Source organism: Pipra filicauda, unplaced genomic scaffold (genome assembly GCF_003945595.2).
Source record: "Pipra filicauda isolate LSUMZ 115617 unplaced genomic scaffold, ASM394559v2 scaffold505_size606005_pilon, whole genome shotgun sequence".
Lineage (NCBI taxonomy): Eukaryota > Metazoa > Chordata > Aves > Passeriformes > Pipridae > Pipra > Pipra filicauda.
The window spans coordinates 48,905-67,743 of record NW_024104649.1 but is presented as its reverse complement, the minus strand read 5'-3'; the positions used below and the strand labels follow the sequence as shown (position 1 = coordinate 67,743).

At 41.6% G+C, this 18,839-nt stretch overlaps 1 long non-coding RNA gene across 4 annotated transcripts; it reads left to right on the top strand.

The window, feature by feature from the left end:
* Positions 1-1,085: 1,085 nt before the first annotated feature.
* LOC114003887 lies at positions 1,086-18,577 on the top strand. Of its 4 annotated transcripts, XR_003546399.2 has the most exons (5): positions 1,086-1,933; positions 3,869-4,978; positions 5,496-5,634; positions 8,413-8,594; positions 14,054-18,577. It is a non-coding gene; the product is annotated as an uncharacterized LOC114003887 (long non-coding RNA). The 4 variants fall into 4 exon arrangements; XR_005565641.1 differs by lacking the exon at positions 14,054-18,577 and having other exon boundaries at positions 1,086-1,606; positions 8,413-12,041; XR_005565642.1 differs by lacking the exon at positions 14,054-18,577 and having other exon boundaries at positions 5,496-5,625; positions 8,413-12,041.
* Positions 18,578-18,839: the final 262 nt, after the last annotated feature.

Below are 18,839 nucleotides of genomic sequence, written 5' to 3'. Positions count from 1 at the left end.
AATCCTGATCTCAACTGCTTGTGACAGGTAAGTGATACAGTGATAGTAAGATGGTTTTTCAATTGATGTTTCTTAAGCGTGGCATCAGTTTCCTGTCAGCTGAACTGCTGGAGCAGTGCCTATAGTGCAGATCCCAGGAGAGCCTTGTTTTTTTTCCAGTTTAACAGATAGAATAGAGCTGCAGAAAAAGAAGAGAAGAAGACAAAAGAGAGGAAATTAATTTACTTAATGTAGTCACATGCTGGAGAAATATATCCATCTAAAAAAGTGGCTAAAAGAAGGTGAGGAACCATATCCTTTTTGGTTGCCTTCCATACAATAAGTTTCACAAATAGAGCAAGCTTGGGAAAAGCCTTTTGTGGTGCAAAAACGGAGAGCTTCCCTTAAAGCATGCTGGGATCAAGAGATACTTGTTACCCAGTTGGGCAGGCACCTAACCTGGATCCTTTTCCATCTTGGGCAGTACTAACAATTACAACTGTTAGACAAGGGACATTTTCTGTTTGTGCGATTTATTTTCAGTTAAATTTCCTTCTGGCATGAATGGAGCCCCATTGCTTTTGGAATGGCTATGCTGAAATTTAATGAACAGACCAGGAACCTGGCATGTTGACTGTGAGTTTTTTTTTGGCTAACATGAGTTAACAGTGGTCTCATCTTTCCCTTCTGCAGTCAGCAAGCAGTATTTAATCACAGAGAATAAGTGTGTTGAGTGGAAAATTCTCACTCTCCCTATTTGCTGAGCACAGATTGTCCTCTGGAGACACGAACTACAGTGTTTTCCTGGGGAAATTGCTTAGGACTAATTCGCACACGTAATAATATGGACATCTGTGTGCTTTAAAATGCACTGGAAGTCCACGTTAAAACAGAAGCCAGGGGGTTTATTTGTTGCTAAAATCTGTGCCGTTTCTCGTTTCGGTGGCAGTTTCTGTAAGTGACACAGCATTGCCTCTTTAAGTTTCGGGAGGGCAGGAAGGGCTGGGCCGGGATGAGCCGTGCGGGCTCACGGAGCCCCCTCGCCGCCAGGTGACGCCCGCGGCGCGTTGCGGGAGCGGCTCCGCACCCTCCGGGCGGCGGGACCGGGATGCGGGGAGGAACCAGCAACCGGTCCTCATCTCCAGGGACAGGAGAGGGTGGGATGCCCTTGAAATTCTGTCCCTGGATACCACGGTTTAGGCATGTGCTCTCTCACGCTTCTAGAGCGGGAGGGATGGAAGCGTGCCCTGCCACGCCGCACGTGTGCGCTCCGCGGTGCCGTGACTCCCTGCTCTACTCGCTTCCAGAGCAGGAAGCCAGCGCAGGTGGGATGAGAGGCAACAGCGGAGGAGATGAGTTTGTCTTACTTCTCCTGCCTGCGGGAGCTGTGGGGCTGGCGGTTTGCTCAAGCTCTACGGAGCTAAAACACGCAGACTCTGCCTCCCGACTGCCCGGCTTTGGCGCGTTTGGTTTCTGCTCTGAGGAAGGTGCTGCTGCTCGAATGCCTTCGTTCCCTGGCTGTTTTCCTTCCGGTTCAGTGTTTCACCTGAAAAAAATTCTACGTATGACTCTGAAGCTCGACATTTTAATTCCTGAAGCTGGGAGGAGGAAGGAAGGCACAGAAAAGGTAACACAACTGCTGCTGCTCTGGAAGCCACTGAAATAGATCATTCCTTTTTGATCTTCAGCAAAAAGAAAAAAAGACCCTATGAAAAAATGTCTAATATTCTCAAATTGGAAGCCTGTTTACATTGTACCAGGGTTTATTTTTCAGTGTATTCCTCCTTTTGAGCGACTTTCTCTACCCACTCTGCTCCTCTGTACTTGCCACATTTCTCTGTGGATACTTTTGCCTTCCTCATTTGCAGTATCCTGTCCCACTGCTGTGTGAAGTGAGTGGCTTTGCTGATGATTGGCCGAGATGTTTTGTCTGCCATCTCCTACACAGTCACAGGTAACCCCCCTCTTTGGATACCCACTGCCCTTGGGGATGAGCAGAGAGGAGTGGGGTGTCTGGTACCTGAGCTGCTGCAGGTCTTGCCGTGGTGGCTGAGATGTCACCTCTGCTCCCTTCCCCATCTCCCTGATGGACGTCAGCACTCCTGAAGGAGAGCTGGTAGGACAAGATGCGTGTCCACATCTCAGCCTGGCATCTTGCCTCAAGCCTTCGTTGAAACTCAGGCTGGCAGCGACTGGCAGAGGCATGAGGAAGAGGCAGGTGTGGGCAGGAACATCTCTGGCTGTTGCCAAGACTCAATGCACTCACCTGTGAGCATCATCCCAGGAGAGCATCGCTGTGGTGCTGCACATGGGAGTGCTGGCAGGCAGATTTTAAGGCAATCGGATTCAGCTTGAGGTAGATGGCTGCAAGTTTAATGTCCATGCTCAGGCATTGAGGCTAATGGCTGAAGCATGCTGAGTGCAATATTAAACATCTCTAGACACTTGGTTCATCTTTTAATCTCTTATCTCTTTTGCTTGCAAAATCTAATTTTTTTAGGATATAAATGATTTAGATTTCTAATGTAAAAGAAGTATTGATGTGATTTATAATTAATTATGCTCTTTTTAAAATAATGATTAAATTTTACTGCATCTGTAAGTCACATAGAATAAAAAGGGCTTTTAACAATGTGTAAGTTTAGTGTCCCATGCCTTGAGTCTCAGCCAGTGATAGACAACCTTATCACATATTCTGTCATTATTACCTCCATCAATCAAAGTGTTATCAGCCATGAACCACAAAGAGATAAGTCTGTCATTTGATCGTAAAATCTGCTGAGGTGGAAAATATTTGCTTAACTGTAATATAATGCATGGGTGGAGGAAATTGGCATTATTACTGTAGCTGGGTTACCAATGGTGTCATATGAAATGCTGTAGTCCTGGCTACCATTTACAAATCAAGATAACCCATATTTTTTAACACTTTAGAATAGGAAAAGCAGTGCTGGAAATTCTGAAATACTACATGTCAATAATTTTTTGAATGAGCCATCTGAACACACTGTATTTGCACTCCTTCAGGGAATAAGCAGGCCCTATGTAAACACACCTGCTGCCAGAGGACATTTTACCTGAGTAATGACTGTAAATTAATCCTATTAGATTGGACTCAAGTTGTGACAAGTAGAAGTTCCCAGGAAGTGCTCCACCTTTCTACCTTCTCCTGCCTGACAGATGATGTGCCTTTCGAACTGGACAGCTTTCTGTGACCTCTCGTTTGAAGGAAACGTGTTTTAGGACTTTGATATATAAATAGTGTCTAGTGGCTTGACTTCACCATGGCCCATGTCTTGGTGTAAGGATGTCTTTCTTTTGTGGATCTCTTTGCTGGAATTTTTCATCTGAAGGTGCAGAAGTGGGGTACGGGGTCAAAGTTGACAATTTTCTTTTGAAATGAGGGGTGCAATACCCTCTTTAAACCTGCCTGTTTTTCATATGTAGCTTTTGCGTCCAACTCCTCCATCCTGACAGCAACGAGGGAACAGTGCGACAGGTTTTTTTTCCCAGCACTGGTCAGCATCTCCTCACTCCAAGTGACTGTGCTGCTCCTGAGGAGAGCGGTTTCCCTGCTGACGGCCCAGCCCGTAACATCAAGTGCTCTCCGAACAGTAGCTGACAGGGCTAATCTGCATTACATAGGATTAAACAGGCACAGTAATTAACTTGCATAAGCGCTTTAGCAACTTTTGGCCTTTGAATTGCCGTGTGTCCTGTATATTGTGGTGCAGAGTCTCTGTAAGCTGGGGGTCAGCACGGGGCGGGAAGGGGAGGGGGGATGGAAGTTGGGGAGAAGAAAACAGAAGCTGAAATTCCAGCCGCCAACAGTGAGCTGGAGAGAGAAAGCACGGAGTCAAGCTGAAATAGCTGTTGTCATTTTTTTCAGGGGTCGAGGTGTGCTGAGTATCATACAGGTGTGTCGAAAAGGCAGTATGGGCACTGGTATCCACAGCTCTCACTGAATCCACTCAGCTATGAAAGGAAAAACTTCATTTCTAGTCCTATGTTAAGTGTTATTCCCAGGTGAGAAGTGAAGCTGTATCCAGGAATTTACTTCTTCAGTTTTATGGTGTTTAGTCATCACAAAGCATACCTTCAACTAATTCTGAACTGCTGTGCTTGGAAGATTTGGTTCAAATGAGCAACCCTAAGCTGAACTAAAATGTGGATATGTCAATAAACTCCCTCAGCCACTATCCTCACATGCTGGATTCTGCTCTGTGACCAAATGTCTGTAGTCTTTAAGGCATTCATCCCAAGAAGCACTACAGAAGTAAGTCCAAAGCAATGTATCTTTTCACTGGTGTATGGCAACTCTTAAATATATCTGATGCAGCTTATTCAGATCTGCTTTGAATCAGAAGAACAGCAGGGAAGGTTAAAATGCATTTGCTTGTAGCAATTTCTCTTTCTTTGAAAACATATGGTTCCAGGGGAAAGGTCTCAAAGTTAGCAGGAAAACTTGAGAAGATTTCACTTCCCCACTATACAGCATGTTATCCTGGGTCTTATGTGTGAAGCTTGTTTTGATTTTATATGAGGCAAAAGCGAGAAGTCACCAGCAGGTCAGCTGAAATTTCTATACCTTGAGAAAAAAGTCTTGATCCAGTCTGACTTGTAGACAGTGTGAGTTTCTTGTTTGTTTAACTTTCAACTCAGGATCCTCTTGCAAGCCTCACAGGAATGTGTTGTCAAGACCTTTTTGCCTTTCTGGAAGTGTTGTCTTTGGACATTTCAGAGCAAAGCACTGAAAGTTTTCTCATCACCCAGATAGTCCCATAGCAGTCCACGTGTCTTGGGAGCCACTGAGCCACTTCACTGCATACAGCTGAAGTAAACAGAACCCTTAGGTATGATGGACCTCAGTGCAAAGCCACAGACCCTGTGGGAATGAAGCACTTCAGAGAGACACATTTCAGTCTTAAAAACCTGCAGTAACCTTGGGAGAAGTTACTCACACCAACAGATAATCAGCTCAAGAGGATTTCACTTACAGGTAATGATGGTGCAACAACTTGCCTGTGCAAAAGCAAATACAAAAGGGGAAATTGTTCTCAGTCCTTTTAACCAGGTAACGGGTCTGGTCCAGTAGCCTGAATGTGGTCCACAAGTCAGGACAGTGGATTGGCAAACAGGGAGCAGGTTCACAAAGGACTAACCATTTTGTAATAAACAAATCAGAGTTCATTAACTGATTGCCTTGGGATTCAGAATGGGCCCTCATCCTCTGTGCCTCGGTTTACCTCTTTGGCCAGAGCATAATTAATGCTTCCCAAGTATCTGCTGCTGCAAATTGCTGGAAGTGTAGCTAGATCCCAAAACCTGCTGGCACTCACTGGCAGGTATGGCTCTGTGTGTGACAGGCTGTGTGACAGGCTGCTTCCCCTGCAGCACCTGGGACCCCACTTGTAATAACCAGTCTGTACAAACACTGGTGTAAAAAGTGAAGAGAAAAGCTGTTTTAGGGGCCTGATCCCAGCAAATGCTGATTTTTCTTGTCTCTCAAAATCCAGTGCTGAAACACTGACCCTCTCTGCAAGGTGAGCAGCTCTATCTGGAGTATCTTGAGAAGTTCATCCCCCTCTGATGGAAACCACCCATGGATGTGATTCTTATCTCAGTCTGGGCATGCTGTCAGTGGAGGTAAAACTAGTAAGTGATATTGTCATCAACTTGGATCTTTTTTAAGCATTGAAGTTTACCTTCATAGAAGAGAGAGCTCCTAGATTCCTTCCTCAGACAAAAATTTTTGGTTTAAAAGCTGGTATAAACTCCAAAATCGACCTTTTCTATAAGAGTTGGAAAATTAAATGGACATATTATTAATTATTATTATTATTTATCCATTAGTAAAAAACAAAATACGTAAGAAAATAATCCACACTTGAAATAACAAAACCAAAAGTATGAATGTAATAACATAAAATGACTTTGAAGTTAAATTAATTGTTTTAGAACTGGAATCCTAAACCCCATGTCTTGTTTCTACAAGAATCTCTTCATTTGATTTTGTATGACGATAGCCTGGCACTCTGAACCCTTGGGAAAAAGGTAATCTGTTTGGATACCTGCATGGAAATCTGCAGTTCTCAAAGTGTTTATCACACTATTTGTCTACAGTCCGTCATGGTGGCAGCTGGATAATAATGTTGACGTGCTTGATATTTATGTGGTGTTATTACAAATTTTGCTAACACATGCGATGTATCCTTTTCAGTATTGCAAGGATATTCTTCTAATATTGCTTGACTGTATTGCTATGTTTGTCTAAGATTTCACAGTGCAAGATGGTAAGACCTGGAAAAAATAGAGAAGAGCATGAAATTGACTCTTTCCATGTAAAATTGGCAATCAATGCCATTGCACATTTTACACAGTTGCATCTAAAGAATCAGATTCTGCTTCCAATGAAGATTTGTATGGCAGGGCCCCTGTGACACCTTCTGATATAAATGCAACTTCTTTGCTTAAGGCGAAGTGGGTATTTGTAAAAGGGCATCATTTCAGCTGTGTGCTGAGATTTAAGATGCTCCTCAAAGGCCAGGCTATGGGGTACAATGTCTTCTGCTTCATTCACAATTCCTGGTCAGTTTGATGCCACTCCTGACCCCATCTACACAACGGGAGGGCTGCTCTGCCCTGTGGTGCTTGAGGAGCAGTCGGGCACAGCCTGCTTAGCTTGGCCTGTCTGCAAAGGCATCTAGATTGCCTTTGCCATGGTAGTGACTCACTCGAGTCACCTGCTGCTCCCATTCAAAGGTTGGAGTGAGAATGGGGCTGAGCCAGGCTCTGACATCAATGGGAAGTGGTCTCAGACGGCTACGGAGACTGATTGTCTTCACTTAATCTGTGAGAAAGCAAAACCAGCTGTCATTGGGCAGTGCAGATGGGCAGCTGCGCTTTTAATCACTTGCATTAAAAAAAATATGAAAATTAATTGGAGTATAGTGTACAACTGTCCCCAGTCGTGCTTCTGAGGCTCCATCATGGCCACCTGCTGGCTTGTCCCCTCTCCAGCCCTGGCTGCAGAGGAGGATTTGTTTCCTTCTCTTTTTTAAGCTATACCCTTGATTGCACAGGAAAACTGTGCTCTTGGCCAGGGTCCAGAGTTGTAACTCTGTTGCCAGAATTTATTAACACAGCACCAACCGACCCTCTATATCACTTAATCTTTTTTCTGATCATGATTAGTACAGAGGTACCTTTGTAATGCACCAGGACAGACGTCTGATGTAATGCCAGTGCTGCTAAGGGCTTTCATTATTACTTGGGATAACCTTCAATTAAATTTTCAACAGAAAAATAGCTTTTCCTTGTGTGTGCACTGGCACTATATTCGAGTTTATGAGGTATTGAAATAAACAATATTGCTAAAAAAACCAGTCTGAGCTTAGGTAAAGCATGATTTCTCTACACCACAGTCAGCTAGATCTCCTATTTTAATAATTTATAACCATTTGAAATACAAAGAATTATAACATAATGTCCAGGTTCTGTTAATGTGTGAAAAGGGCTGTGCAGCTACCTCGAAATTTTGGTTAGGGGCTCGCAGCAAAGGAGCTACAATGGATGGGAGATGTAAAAAGTTCCTTAATGAGTAAATAAGCAGTTCTACATGCACGTGTGTGCATGTAGGTAATAAAATGGCAGAACTTTCTGTAGCTAATTTCTTATTAGCTCTTAGAAATTTTGAATGATGGCATTTCTTTTCATGAGCTTTCTTAGTTCTCTCATGAAGCACTGAAGTCTAACCTCCTGGAGTATGAAGCAATCTGAGGGTTGTCATTGCTCTACAATAGCCCAGATCAAATTAATATTGAAGGGAAGTTTGATTTCTTTTGTTGTTTTTTTTTAAATGTTCATTTGTTCCATCAGCACTCTAATCATCAGTCCTAGGCTTGTTCCACCTTTTTACATGAAGTGCACACCTGGATTCTCAAGATTATTGCATTTAGTACAGCAATATTGATGAAATTAGGTGAAACCTTTAAAAATGTACATATACCCAAAATTCACCTGGATTTCTTTCCTGTTCAGATCCCTCAAAAATGTCCTGTTTCATCATCAATTTCAAACAAATCCTTGCAATTGAAGAAATAGGCACAAAGAACTAGAGAGGGGATCTGGATGGAGGTTTTCTGGTTTTAAGTCTGAAGAGTGCAAATCTGACTTCACATATGAAGTCCGAGTGTAGTTAGGGGACCCATGCCATGATTTCAGCAGCAAGTGAATGAGGACTGAACAAATTAATTCACTGTGGCTGAATCGCAGCCTTAATTACATGCAATGTAAGGTAATGACAGTCTTGGGCTGTGACAGCAGGTTGCTGGTATTCTCACTGCTCACCTGCTGCTCATGCCTCTCCCGCAGGGAGGAAGCTCCATTTTGTTTATTCCCTCAACTGAATCATTTCATTTCAACTGTGACCAGGGCTGAGGACACAGCAGCTGATCAGGGCTCCAGGGGGTCACCCCTTGCTGGAGGAGAAGCCTGGTGGAGCCTGAGCCTTAGATGTGGGCTGGTAATGCTGCAAGGAAGCTGAGAAGCAATGCCATGGATTTCAGTAAGACATGAGAGTCATCCCTGGATCTGCACCCGCCTGAACGCCAGAGGTATTTGGATACAGAGTGAAGTTTTTATCTAACAGATGTTAACAGAAATGCTCTGACTTGTGGGGAAGGGGATTTACTCATGCTGTTTTTAATTCAGCAGTGAGAAAAGGAGGGCCTAGCTTCACTCTTTGGAACTGGCCATCACTGCCCAGGGATGTCTCTAATTTAAATGTCTGTTGGTGGCCCTGGCTGGTGCTCAGCCCTACAGCCCAGCAAGAGGTTTCCTGAGCTAGGCCTGGTAAAAATAAAGAGATTGGGATTTGGTTGTCTTTTTGTTTTGATGTGTAAATCTTTTTCTTTAATGGGCAATAATATTGTATAGGGAACTAGCGATGGATTAAAAAGAAAAGTAATGAAATAGATTCATAGAAAAAAACATGGATGTGTTAAGAGCATTTTTGTTTTGTTTCCCTTATTGCAAGCCTCTTCATGTTTCTAAGACCTTGTCTGAAATGGGCTCTTAGGCTCTGCTTGGATTATAACAGTGATGCCAACTGCTGGTGCAGATATGCTGCCACTAAATACACAATGGCTGGAGCAGCAAGTACCCACTGAAAATGCAAAGTATGGAGGGGAGAAGGGAAAGGAGCGTGCATGGGGCAGGCTGTGAAGTGTAGAGTCCAGTGGTAGTTTTTGGTGGAGTGTTTGTTTATTTTTGCTCAGGATATGAGTAAGAGAGGACTCAAATAAAAGCCACCAGAAAGTGAGGTGGTGCCAGGCAGGTGGTACAAGAAATGGTGAGGAGTCACCTGCCCACCCACAGGCAAGGATGTCAGTCATTAGCATGCAGAGAACTGTCTGCAGTGAGGCTGCTGTGGCCCCCTTTGCTGGTATCCAGCAACAAAGAGGCACACGAGGCACGTCAGCCTCCCAGGTATTTACCCACATACCTACGGCCAGGCTGTGAATTCTTCAGTTCAGCAGGAGCCAACACCCTCCTAACCCAACAGCAGTTTGGCTCAAGCGAGAGGGATGTGATCTGGGTTTTTAGTTACCAAGTCTTGCATCTAACTGAACCTCCTGCGGGGGAGAAAGGCTGATCTTAAGCTCGTAATTCCTTGTTTAGATGTGACTTAAAATAACTGGCTTTGGGGAGCAGCAGTGCCTCCACTGATCCCAGTGAGAACTGTCATCCTGCCAACACTGGCTGCAGGTCCCAGAATTAACACTGCAAATGACATCAAAGGCCCACTATCCTGCCTTCCTTATCACCCGTGAAGGACTGAATGAAAATCAAGACCAAGAGCTGCTCCAGCCCACCAAGGCCTGAAGAACCTGGCTCAGTTTTACCTTCCCTCCCTGTCTCATTGCAGCAGAAGCTGTCAGCCACTGCCTAGCTGGGCTAAGGGTCAGGGAATGCAGCTGATGAGAGGTGATCACTAAACCTGTCATGTAGACAGGCTGTTACCACAAGCAATGATGATGAAATAGGATAGAGATGCATGAACTTCTAATTTTTTTAAAATATATCTGGCTTTCTGTGAATAACTACTTGCTTGTCAGTTCAGGTCATCCGTAACTAGCTCATGCTGCCACATTTTGAAATTTTAGCTCATGGTGGAAAAATAAAAGCACGTAGGGGAGAGGTGTCACTAACAGCAAGTGATGAATCCTGGCACTGTCAGCATTTTGGATGATGTGAACACATCTCCATGCACTCAAGTAATCTGTATCATTGTTACTCATCATCATGTGTCTAACCATAACTATGCTTTTAGTTACATGGCAGCAGAAGTATGCACGTTGTTTTCCAAGTATGAAAAGGCCTTTTCCTTGTGGCTGGAGCCTCACATGCTAATTTGCCAGCCTCTAGACTTTGATCCTAGTCTAGCACAACTGCTGTAAGATCAAGGGCTGTGTTCCAGGTACCACAACAAGCGATGAAGATGATGGAGAGCAGGGGTCACAGCAGCTGAGTTGTACATGATTACAGTTCTTGCAGAAAGGGAAAATTCAGAATTTTCACAGGACCCAAACATTTAATTCAACAGGAGGATTACCTGTGTGTTGGCCTGCCCTTCCCTGGTACCAGTTTTGTTGTCCTCTTAAAAGAACTGTCATTGAAATATAACATCTTCCTCTTAAATACCAGCGGAAGTTCCCCTGCCAGCATTTCCAGCTGGCCACAGCTGGGCTACTCTGCAGCTGGCACCTCAAATGTGACTTTTTGGGAACTTAGGTTAGCCAATTCCTATGATATCATAGCATATATATATTTCCTAAACCAAGAACTGGGTTCTGTAAGCAATAAGTGTCTCTTGAAAGCCACACTGTAAGCCTCAATCTAAAAAAAAAAAAAAGAAATCTTGCAACACAAAAAATGTTAATAGCAAATCTAGGATTCATCCTTTGAACTCTGGATTCAGAGCCTGTCAAGATTTCAGACTTTGTTTATAGAAACACTGATGTCTTATTTGCTGGGATGTTTTTTTAGACGAAGACTAGTTTTCATTTTGTATTTGTCTCTGGTAAATGAAACATAAGAAAACCATGGGTTCTCCAAGGCTGACTATGAGGGCTAGAAGTACTTTGGGAATGGTGCTTTCAGCAGGCAAAAGATATTACTAAATATAATACCAAACCATTAAATAAGGGTGATGGGGTGTAATCTGTTCCACACTGCACGATTATATGTTTGCAGAATAGTACCATTGAATTTCTAAAATCAAACTTCAAGCTAGATTTTTCTCTTGCTTAAAAAAGTATCAGCTTCTTTTCATGGTGTAATGACTGTGATGTTGATTATTACCTTCAGTGCTGGGTACTGAGGAAGGGATGAATGGAGTAATAAAAAGGTATAAAGGGCTCCATGAATTGGTGTTGAAAACTGTTAAGGATAGAAATAAAGACGGATCAATTAAACAGATTTTTTCCAGGAGCTTTATCCTTTGACATAATCAGAGGAAACTTAATATTGCAATAAAGTCTGGTATCCCTTGCACTTCCTTATTTTTAAGGAAGTAATAAGGAGAGTTTAAAGCCTTTTAAAATGAGTTTATTAATAAATATTAGTTCTTAATGGTTTGTATCATGCTTTCTTTGTCTCAGATGGAACAAAGCAAATGACACTTGGTGACAGTTTTTCTAGCTGATCATAACCTAAAGGCATCCAGATTTCACACACTGATTAGTTATTCCACAAGATACTTTCAGTAGCACCATTCATTATTCACTATTACCTTTATATCATGGTAATTACAGTGTCAGCTGAGTAGTCTAATTGTCTATTACACTTAAAATCTTGAAAAAATCATGCTCTAATGTATTGTAAGAATACCGTGTGCTAAGTCAGCCCTATAGTTTGCAGACATTTCTAACATATCCATGTACTACAAAACTATTGCTCTCATTTCTTTAACGTAAGAGATGAAATAGAACTTTAAGTGTATAGTGATCTAATATTTATCTGGTCTGAGATTTGACATCCATGCATCTCGCCAAGTAATTTACAAGACTTTTATCTAGGTCTCTAGAAAACATTATTAATTTCTGCTTGTTTACATAAGAAGCAATTATTGCCATACCCTCCCCTGGTGAACAGTAATACCTTGCTTCAAGAAAAAATAATGCTGTTGCTGTGTTAACGTCCTATGCTGGAAGAAAATGGAGCTGACTCAGAGCATGCAGTCGAGCTCTCAGAACTGTCTTCCAGGAGCAAAACAGGTTATGTGAGAACATGACCTTGGTGAGCTGTGCTAATGACTGTGATTTAAAATTCCAGGCTTTTGTCTCAAGTAGAGAATTAGATGAGACAAAATGCGTTTAAAACAACACAAATAGCACTAAACAAAATGTAGATACAATTAAAAAATATTACAATTAGTAACTAGGTGATCTCTAGCTAAAGTATGTTCAGTTTTTCCCAAGCTGGCATGTGTGGAAACTTGTACTAAACCCGCAATATTTGTGAATACCTGTAGTGTGGTGGTGTCAGCTGACACCTGGCTGCATAGGAATGCAATGGTCCCAGTACTGAGCATATTGGCCCTGTAACTTAACTGGCTGGCAAAGACCAGCCCTAAATGTATTTCGTGAGTGATGTGTAGTTTGAGAGGATAAATTCATGTTCATCACCTTCTTGCCAAAGGTAATGACTATTTGGACTGGGGTTAGAACTTCTTGGCATGGGTTGTCTCAGGAAGGTCCAGCATACAGTATTCAGGAGGAAATGCTGCTTGTGTTCAAGCTGGACCACCCTTACAGGATTTAAGACTTCTTTGAATTATAGTGTTCTCCTGTGAATGTAATAGCATTTTAGTCTCCTATGGGAAAGATTTAGGGGAGCTATCCCTTAAAAATATTCCCAGCACATGCAAAGCATTGGTTGTTTCAAATTTTTACATACATTTGCATATATTCTACTTTCATTTCTTAGAAACGCTCATGTCTTTGAAATATCAGAGGAGCGAAGAGGTACAGAATGCAGTGTCTGGAAGAACACACATATGTTCCATTAGCTGATAATTAACATTTTGCAGTGATGCAGATCATGAGATGTAGCCATTCTCTTGGTGTGTTGTTAAGCAAGTGTGGTTTTAATCTTCCTCACGCATGAACTGTCTTCCTTAATCTTAATCCTTCTAATCCTTAGACCTTTCCTGTGTCAGGTGAGGGTGAATGCTCTAAGTGCTCCCAGCTACCACTGGCCTAGTTTCCCTAAACCCAGACCACCCTATATCTGAACTCAGTGTTGTATCACTTTAATCATCAAAGAGATCACATTGTCTTCAGTCATTTATGCCTTCGTAGATTTACTTCAGAATAATGCCAAGACGTAGGAGGATTATAAAATCATACTTTCATTATTCCACCTTCAGCTCTGAATTCCTGAATGAGACTGTACTCTTTAATACTCCTGCCTTTATGCTATGCATATTTTCTTTTTATTTTCTGATTGTACTTGTTACTGCAAGTTCTCAGTTCTCTATGCCTTCTAATATGTTTTCCAGTGTGTTTTCATGGTATAGAATGGAATATTAGTGTATGTAAGCATATTAGTATTTAATTTAGAATTTATTTTTCTTTGGGTTTCTTTTTTTTTTTTTAAATCAGTGATCTCTTTCTCTAGTATTTCAGTGGAATAGCCTTAAAATGTATTGAATTTTGCAATTACTATTACTGAATTATCAAATTTGGCAATTTCCTTATTTAATACACAATTCTTAAGCATATAAGCCCTAGCTGCTAGAGAAGTTCTGTTTCATTGTCTGCTGTTTCTGATACCAGATTTTCAATTCCTAAGTAATTGCTATGAAGCAAAGGAGTGTGTCCATCAGTCAAAACTTAAATAAACAAGTCATGAAGCATTGCCTTGTAGGTACCAACCAGCAGACAGCCTGGCAGTGACCAGCTCAGCCTGCAAAATCAGACACCTCTGCTACATCCCTTATTTTTTGAAGAATTCCCTAGTTCAGCTTAATGCAATCGATGGAATGGCTTCCTTTCCATATCTCTGCCAGGGGGAAGATGCTGTTCCCTCCTCTAGAAAACATACTGAAAGCCATTCTTTTGAAGTTTCACGGAATTCTTCTGGGGTAAGTCGGGCACCCACCTGAGTTATGTATTTCTCAAGCTGTCAAATATGTGGTTGTTTACCTCAGTTTTCTCAAATAACCCCAAATATCCAACTCACACAAGAGCCCAAATTTAAACTTCTGTTTTGGAAACCCTTGGCCACATTTGTTTCCTGGTTGAAGTCTTAAGACAGTAAAATGGTTTTGTTTTATGAAAACATTGCACAGTAGTTGACTAAACAAAGCCCATTAAATAAAAGCAAACTACTGGAAGCCTTTGCAGCCTTCCCCTGCTACAGCAGGAAAACACTCATATTGTTTTGGCCACTCGGTGTCACATTTCAGGATTTCTAACTGCCAGCTTTATCTGTAATAGTACTTGTTTACCATGGTTATTCAGAATTGCAGAAGAAAGCAAGTCTGTCCTGGGAAGTGTCTTTTTCCTTCCTTCTCAAATATCAGGTGCACGCAAGGTAATCCAGACAAACCTGGTGAGTCTTAACTATGGTGGTCTAAAAAGCGAAAGGGCTCTGTGCCTGGTGCTGCTTGGATGAAGAAGCAAATCTTAAATCTGTGCTGTGCCAAGGCTGGGAGGGGTGTTGGACTGGGCTGCAGCAAGCCCGATGCATCCATGCCCATGGAATAACATCTGAGCACAGGGCAAGTTGTGGAGGAGCCCAGTGTGGGCAGCCGCTGGGGCACAAGCAGTGTGGAAGGCTCAGACATGGATTTGGATCTGGGCTTGGACGTTTTTATGGTCTATTTGGTGATTAAATTGTATTTTAAGATTCTCAGGACACCACTGTCTTTGGAGCCCACAGGGATCACCTTTCTTCTGCAGGCTTGAGTCACCATTCATTGTTTGATGATTTGATTCCTCTTGGCTGCCTTTGACGCTGTCAGCTCCACTGTAATGTTTCACTGGCCTAGAAAATGACAGGCGCCTTTTTGAGCAAGAAAGTTCAAGAGCAGAAATAAATTCTATTTTTAATCCTTCTTCTCATTTTCCGTGGGTGACACAATTTCTCACAGCACAGCAGTTCCAGGGTGTGGTGGTGTCACAGAGCTTGCCTTGCAGCCTGTTTTACAGATCCTGACCTGTTTACATGCTTTCCTCTACTTGAAAGTTTCAGGTTTGGGGGTTATTGTACTACTAATACCTGAATGGCACTTTGATTTATCACAGTGGGTTGGCAACAGATCTGTGGGATGAGAAAATACAAGCTAGGAATTTAAAGAAGTACTCAAGCATTAACAAAGCTGAACTGTGTCAAGTGGTGATAAATTTTCCACTATACCCTTGATCACCTTGTTATTAATGTCATCAATCTCTCTGTAAGAAGTGGCTCTGGGCATGCCCATATGACCAGATGTTCTGCTAAATAATTAATCACTGGGTCATGTTGCCAGAGTTTACTGCTTTCCAATTTAATCTTAGCAACTTACTCATTCGTTTCTTTATTTGGAAACAAAAAGCTTCACGGATAAAAATGAGTCAAATATACTGATATGTACACGTGTACATTAGCTTGCGCTAGAAATGTCTTCCCATCTTTTAAAACAACACCCCAAAATTAACAGTTGTGAGAATGATCACTTCAGGAACACAAGCTGTTTCTGCTGCCAGAACTCACATCCCAGCTGGCTCTCCCTGCCCCTTCAGTAGTAACTCAGCCCTCTCTCCCTTTTAAGAGGGCATTTAAAAATGCCACACTACCAGGATATCTCTAGAAATAAAACATTACAATGTCAGTTTGATTGTTTAATTAAAAATTACCAGGGATACCTGTCCCTTTGTTGAACTGGTATTGTTTGTAGCTAAAGCAAAATAAGTTCTAAGCAAACAGTTTAAAAATATTATCTTCTCTTCAGTTACAATTAATTTAATTTAGACTAGCACTGTATTAACTTGTAGCATTCAATTATTTAATGAGTCATGGAGAAAGTTTGCTAATTATAGAGCCATTCATTTTTCACAGATTTGAAGGCGTACACTGACATATATTCCATCAAGACCATGAGCTTTGTTCCATCCAAACCCTTCTTTAATGGTCTCCGTTATTTCACATAAGAAGTCAATTTGATTGTAATTTAACCATATGTACTCTCCTATACTACTTAATTTTGCTCGTGTCCCTCCAGGGATTTTTAGCTGAAGGCTCTTTTATCTGTTATATCTGTGACACCGTTGGGTTTTCCCCCTCTAGCTTCTTCCCAAGAATCAGTGGGCAGCAGCCTGCTCATCAAGGATTAATGCCAGCCTTCCACACGTTTACCCATTCAGACTCTCCTCTTTCAGTGTGGTTCATGGTTTTGTTTTTATTAATTCCCCCTAGATATTAGTTAGAATTGGCCAAATATAAGATGGGCTTTGTGTTCTCTTTCCTAATGAGTCAGTTGACTGTACTTCCAAATCAGTATTTTCATAGGATCACTTGCAATTTTCCCTGCTATTTACTGCTTGCTACTCATTCTCCACTGTTGAACAAAACATATGGCAGTGTTTTTTTTTCCCCTTGACTGCATGCCTGAAACTTTTTAAAAGGGAAAACGAGAATAGTTAATGAGCTTCTCCTACTGGGAATCAAAAACCCTAACCAAACAAGCATTTATGAATACACGAGTGTCGTTAGTAGGAGCCACGAATATTTTCACTGATACTTGTCCCTGTCTGAATGCTCTAGAATGATACAGCTACTTATTTGCTGCCTTTATTTCTGTTAGTTGCCTTTCTAATGAAAATATAAATCAGATACTGTTTTAATTTCCCATCACTATGCATGGCTTGTGTAGGCAAAGTCACTGTCTCCCACAGTCACCAGAGCATGTGTCTTGTGCAGTTTAAATTTCCAATTATAAACATATATTATCCATAATTTTATTGGTGACTGTTATGTGTACTATCTATCCCCAAATTCTTTGGTTTTCCTATGGGATACCCAGCATAGACTTGTACAAGAAAATTGTTAGTGTGATACATTACACTAGTATCTTCCAAAGCCCTGCTCTGTAAAGTCTACATTTAAGCAAACGGTGTGGTAAAATCCCTGATATCGTGAAAAGCTTTGCCTATGCTGTATGTAAACATCAGGAACCTATGAAGAACCTCAAGAAAATAGTGAATACATGTAGGAATCCATTTAAATCAATATTTAACAACAAAGTTGTTGTTTCTGTATATGTGTGTACATTTTTAAGCCTTACGGGTCTGTAAAATTGAAGTTGCTTTATCAGTGTAGGCTGCAGTTATGTTTCACTTCTGATGCTGAGTTGAATTAGGAACCACAGGGATTGCCAGGGACCAGGCTATCCAGTCAGGGGTACTGTCTCCAGCATCCACCAGCACCAAATGATACAGGGAGAAGCTTAAGAAATGTCATTGTAGACTAGTGGATTGAACACAGTTTTGTCTTTTTAATTGTAACTCCTTAGAAATTAGTTTAAATGCTAACAAAAGAAAGTTTGAAAACCTGTTAGAATTTAATAGTTAGTTCTAAGTATTTTTGTTGTTATTTGAATGTCTTGCTCATACCTAAATTATCTTTAGATATGGAATGCACTGGACAGCTTTTTAGGACAAAAGAGATGCTCTGTGATGATTATGTGTGGTCCTGCATGCAGGAAGACCCTGGCAGGCTTGGATGGTTGGTATTGGGAGGGCAATTAAAAGTACTTCAGGTCCTTTGGTGTCTAACAGTTTGCCCACTCCCCAGTTACAGGCCTGGAGTACTAGTTTGGCTGATGTAGCTGTTATCTCCTGCAGACAAGCAGTAAGAACTGGGGGGTATCAACACCAAAGGCCTCACAGTTTTTCAAAAAACATCCCTCTGGGGTGGTATGTCACCAACAACTCCTTATTTACCCTGAAGACTGCTAGAGATACAGCCAATAGCTGGGTCTATTTGGAGTAAATACAGCTACTTACACAGCATTTGGATTTCAAATCACTCAAAAGTTCAGGCAAACTTAAACCATGCACACAGATGCACCCTCTAATAAAGGTAAGACTGAAATACAAAGTTTACAACAAATCTGTATTTGAAGTTAAACTTTCTTTGGAATCTCCTTCTCATAAAAATTGACAGTATTCAGATCTAGCAGTTTAATAAGGATCACATTTAATTTCAAGTTGTGGGCTCCATGTATTTCTCACGGTGAGGCTTTTGCCGAGGTGTTTTACCAGTCAGTCACTGGTGATTTCCCAGGAGCAAACAAGAACAGAGGGTTCAGTGTGAGATCTGACACTGAGCAGATGAGCTCTGTGCTGTCCAGTGCTTTATCTCCAATCTTCCTTTACATCAAATTGCTTTTCTAGTTTTATTCTGAACCTTCCTTGCTTTGAATGATATGTGAAAGATGGTGTGATTCTGTAATTGTGTGATTCTGTGACACAAATCTGGGACTCCTTTCCTTGTGCTAACATTCACATTGTATTTATTAACTTTATCCTGTCTCTACCAATATAAGTAAATATTTTGGCAGAAAGCCCCGTGAATTCCCTCCTGTTGCACAAATGGCCACATTTTCTATCTTTGAGAAATGAGATTCTTCTCCTTCCAAGTTTGCTTATCCTTTTCCACTTTTTCCAGTGAGTGTGAAACTGTTTTAAATATAACACTTCCATGCTCCCACCCATAATCCAGGTAGCATCACTACCTTCAGTAGCTCATGACTTTTATAGCTCAGACTACTCCTGTGGTTCCTGTTTTCCTGCTTTTCAAAGCAGTCAGTG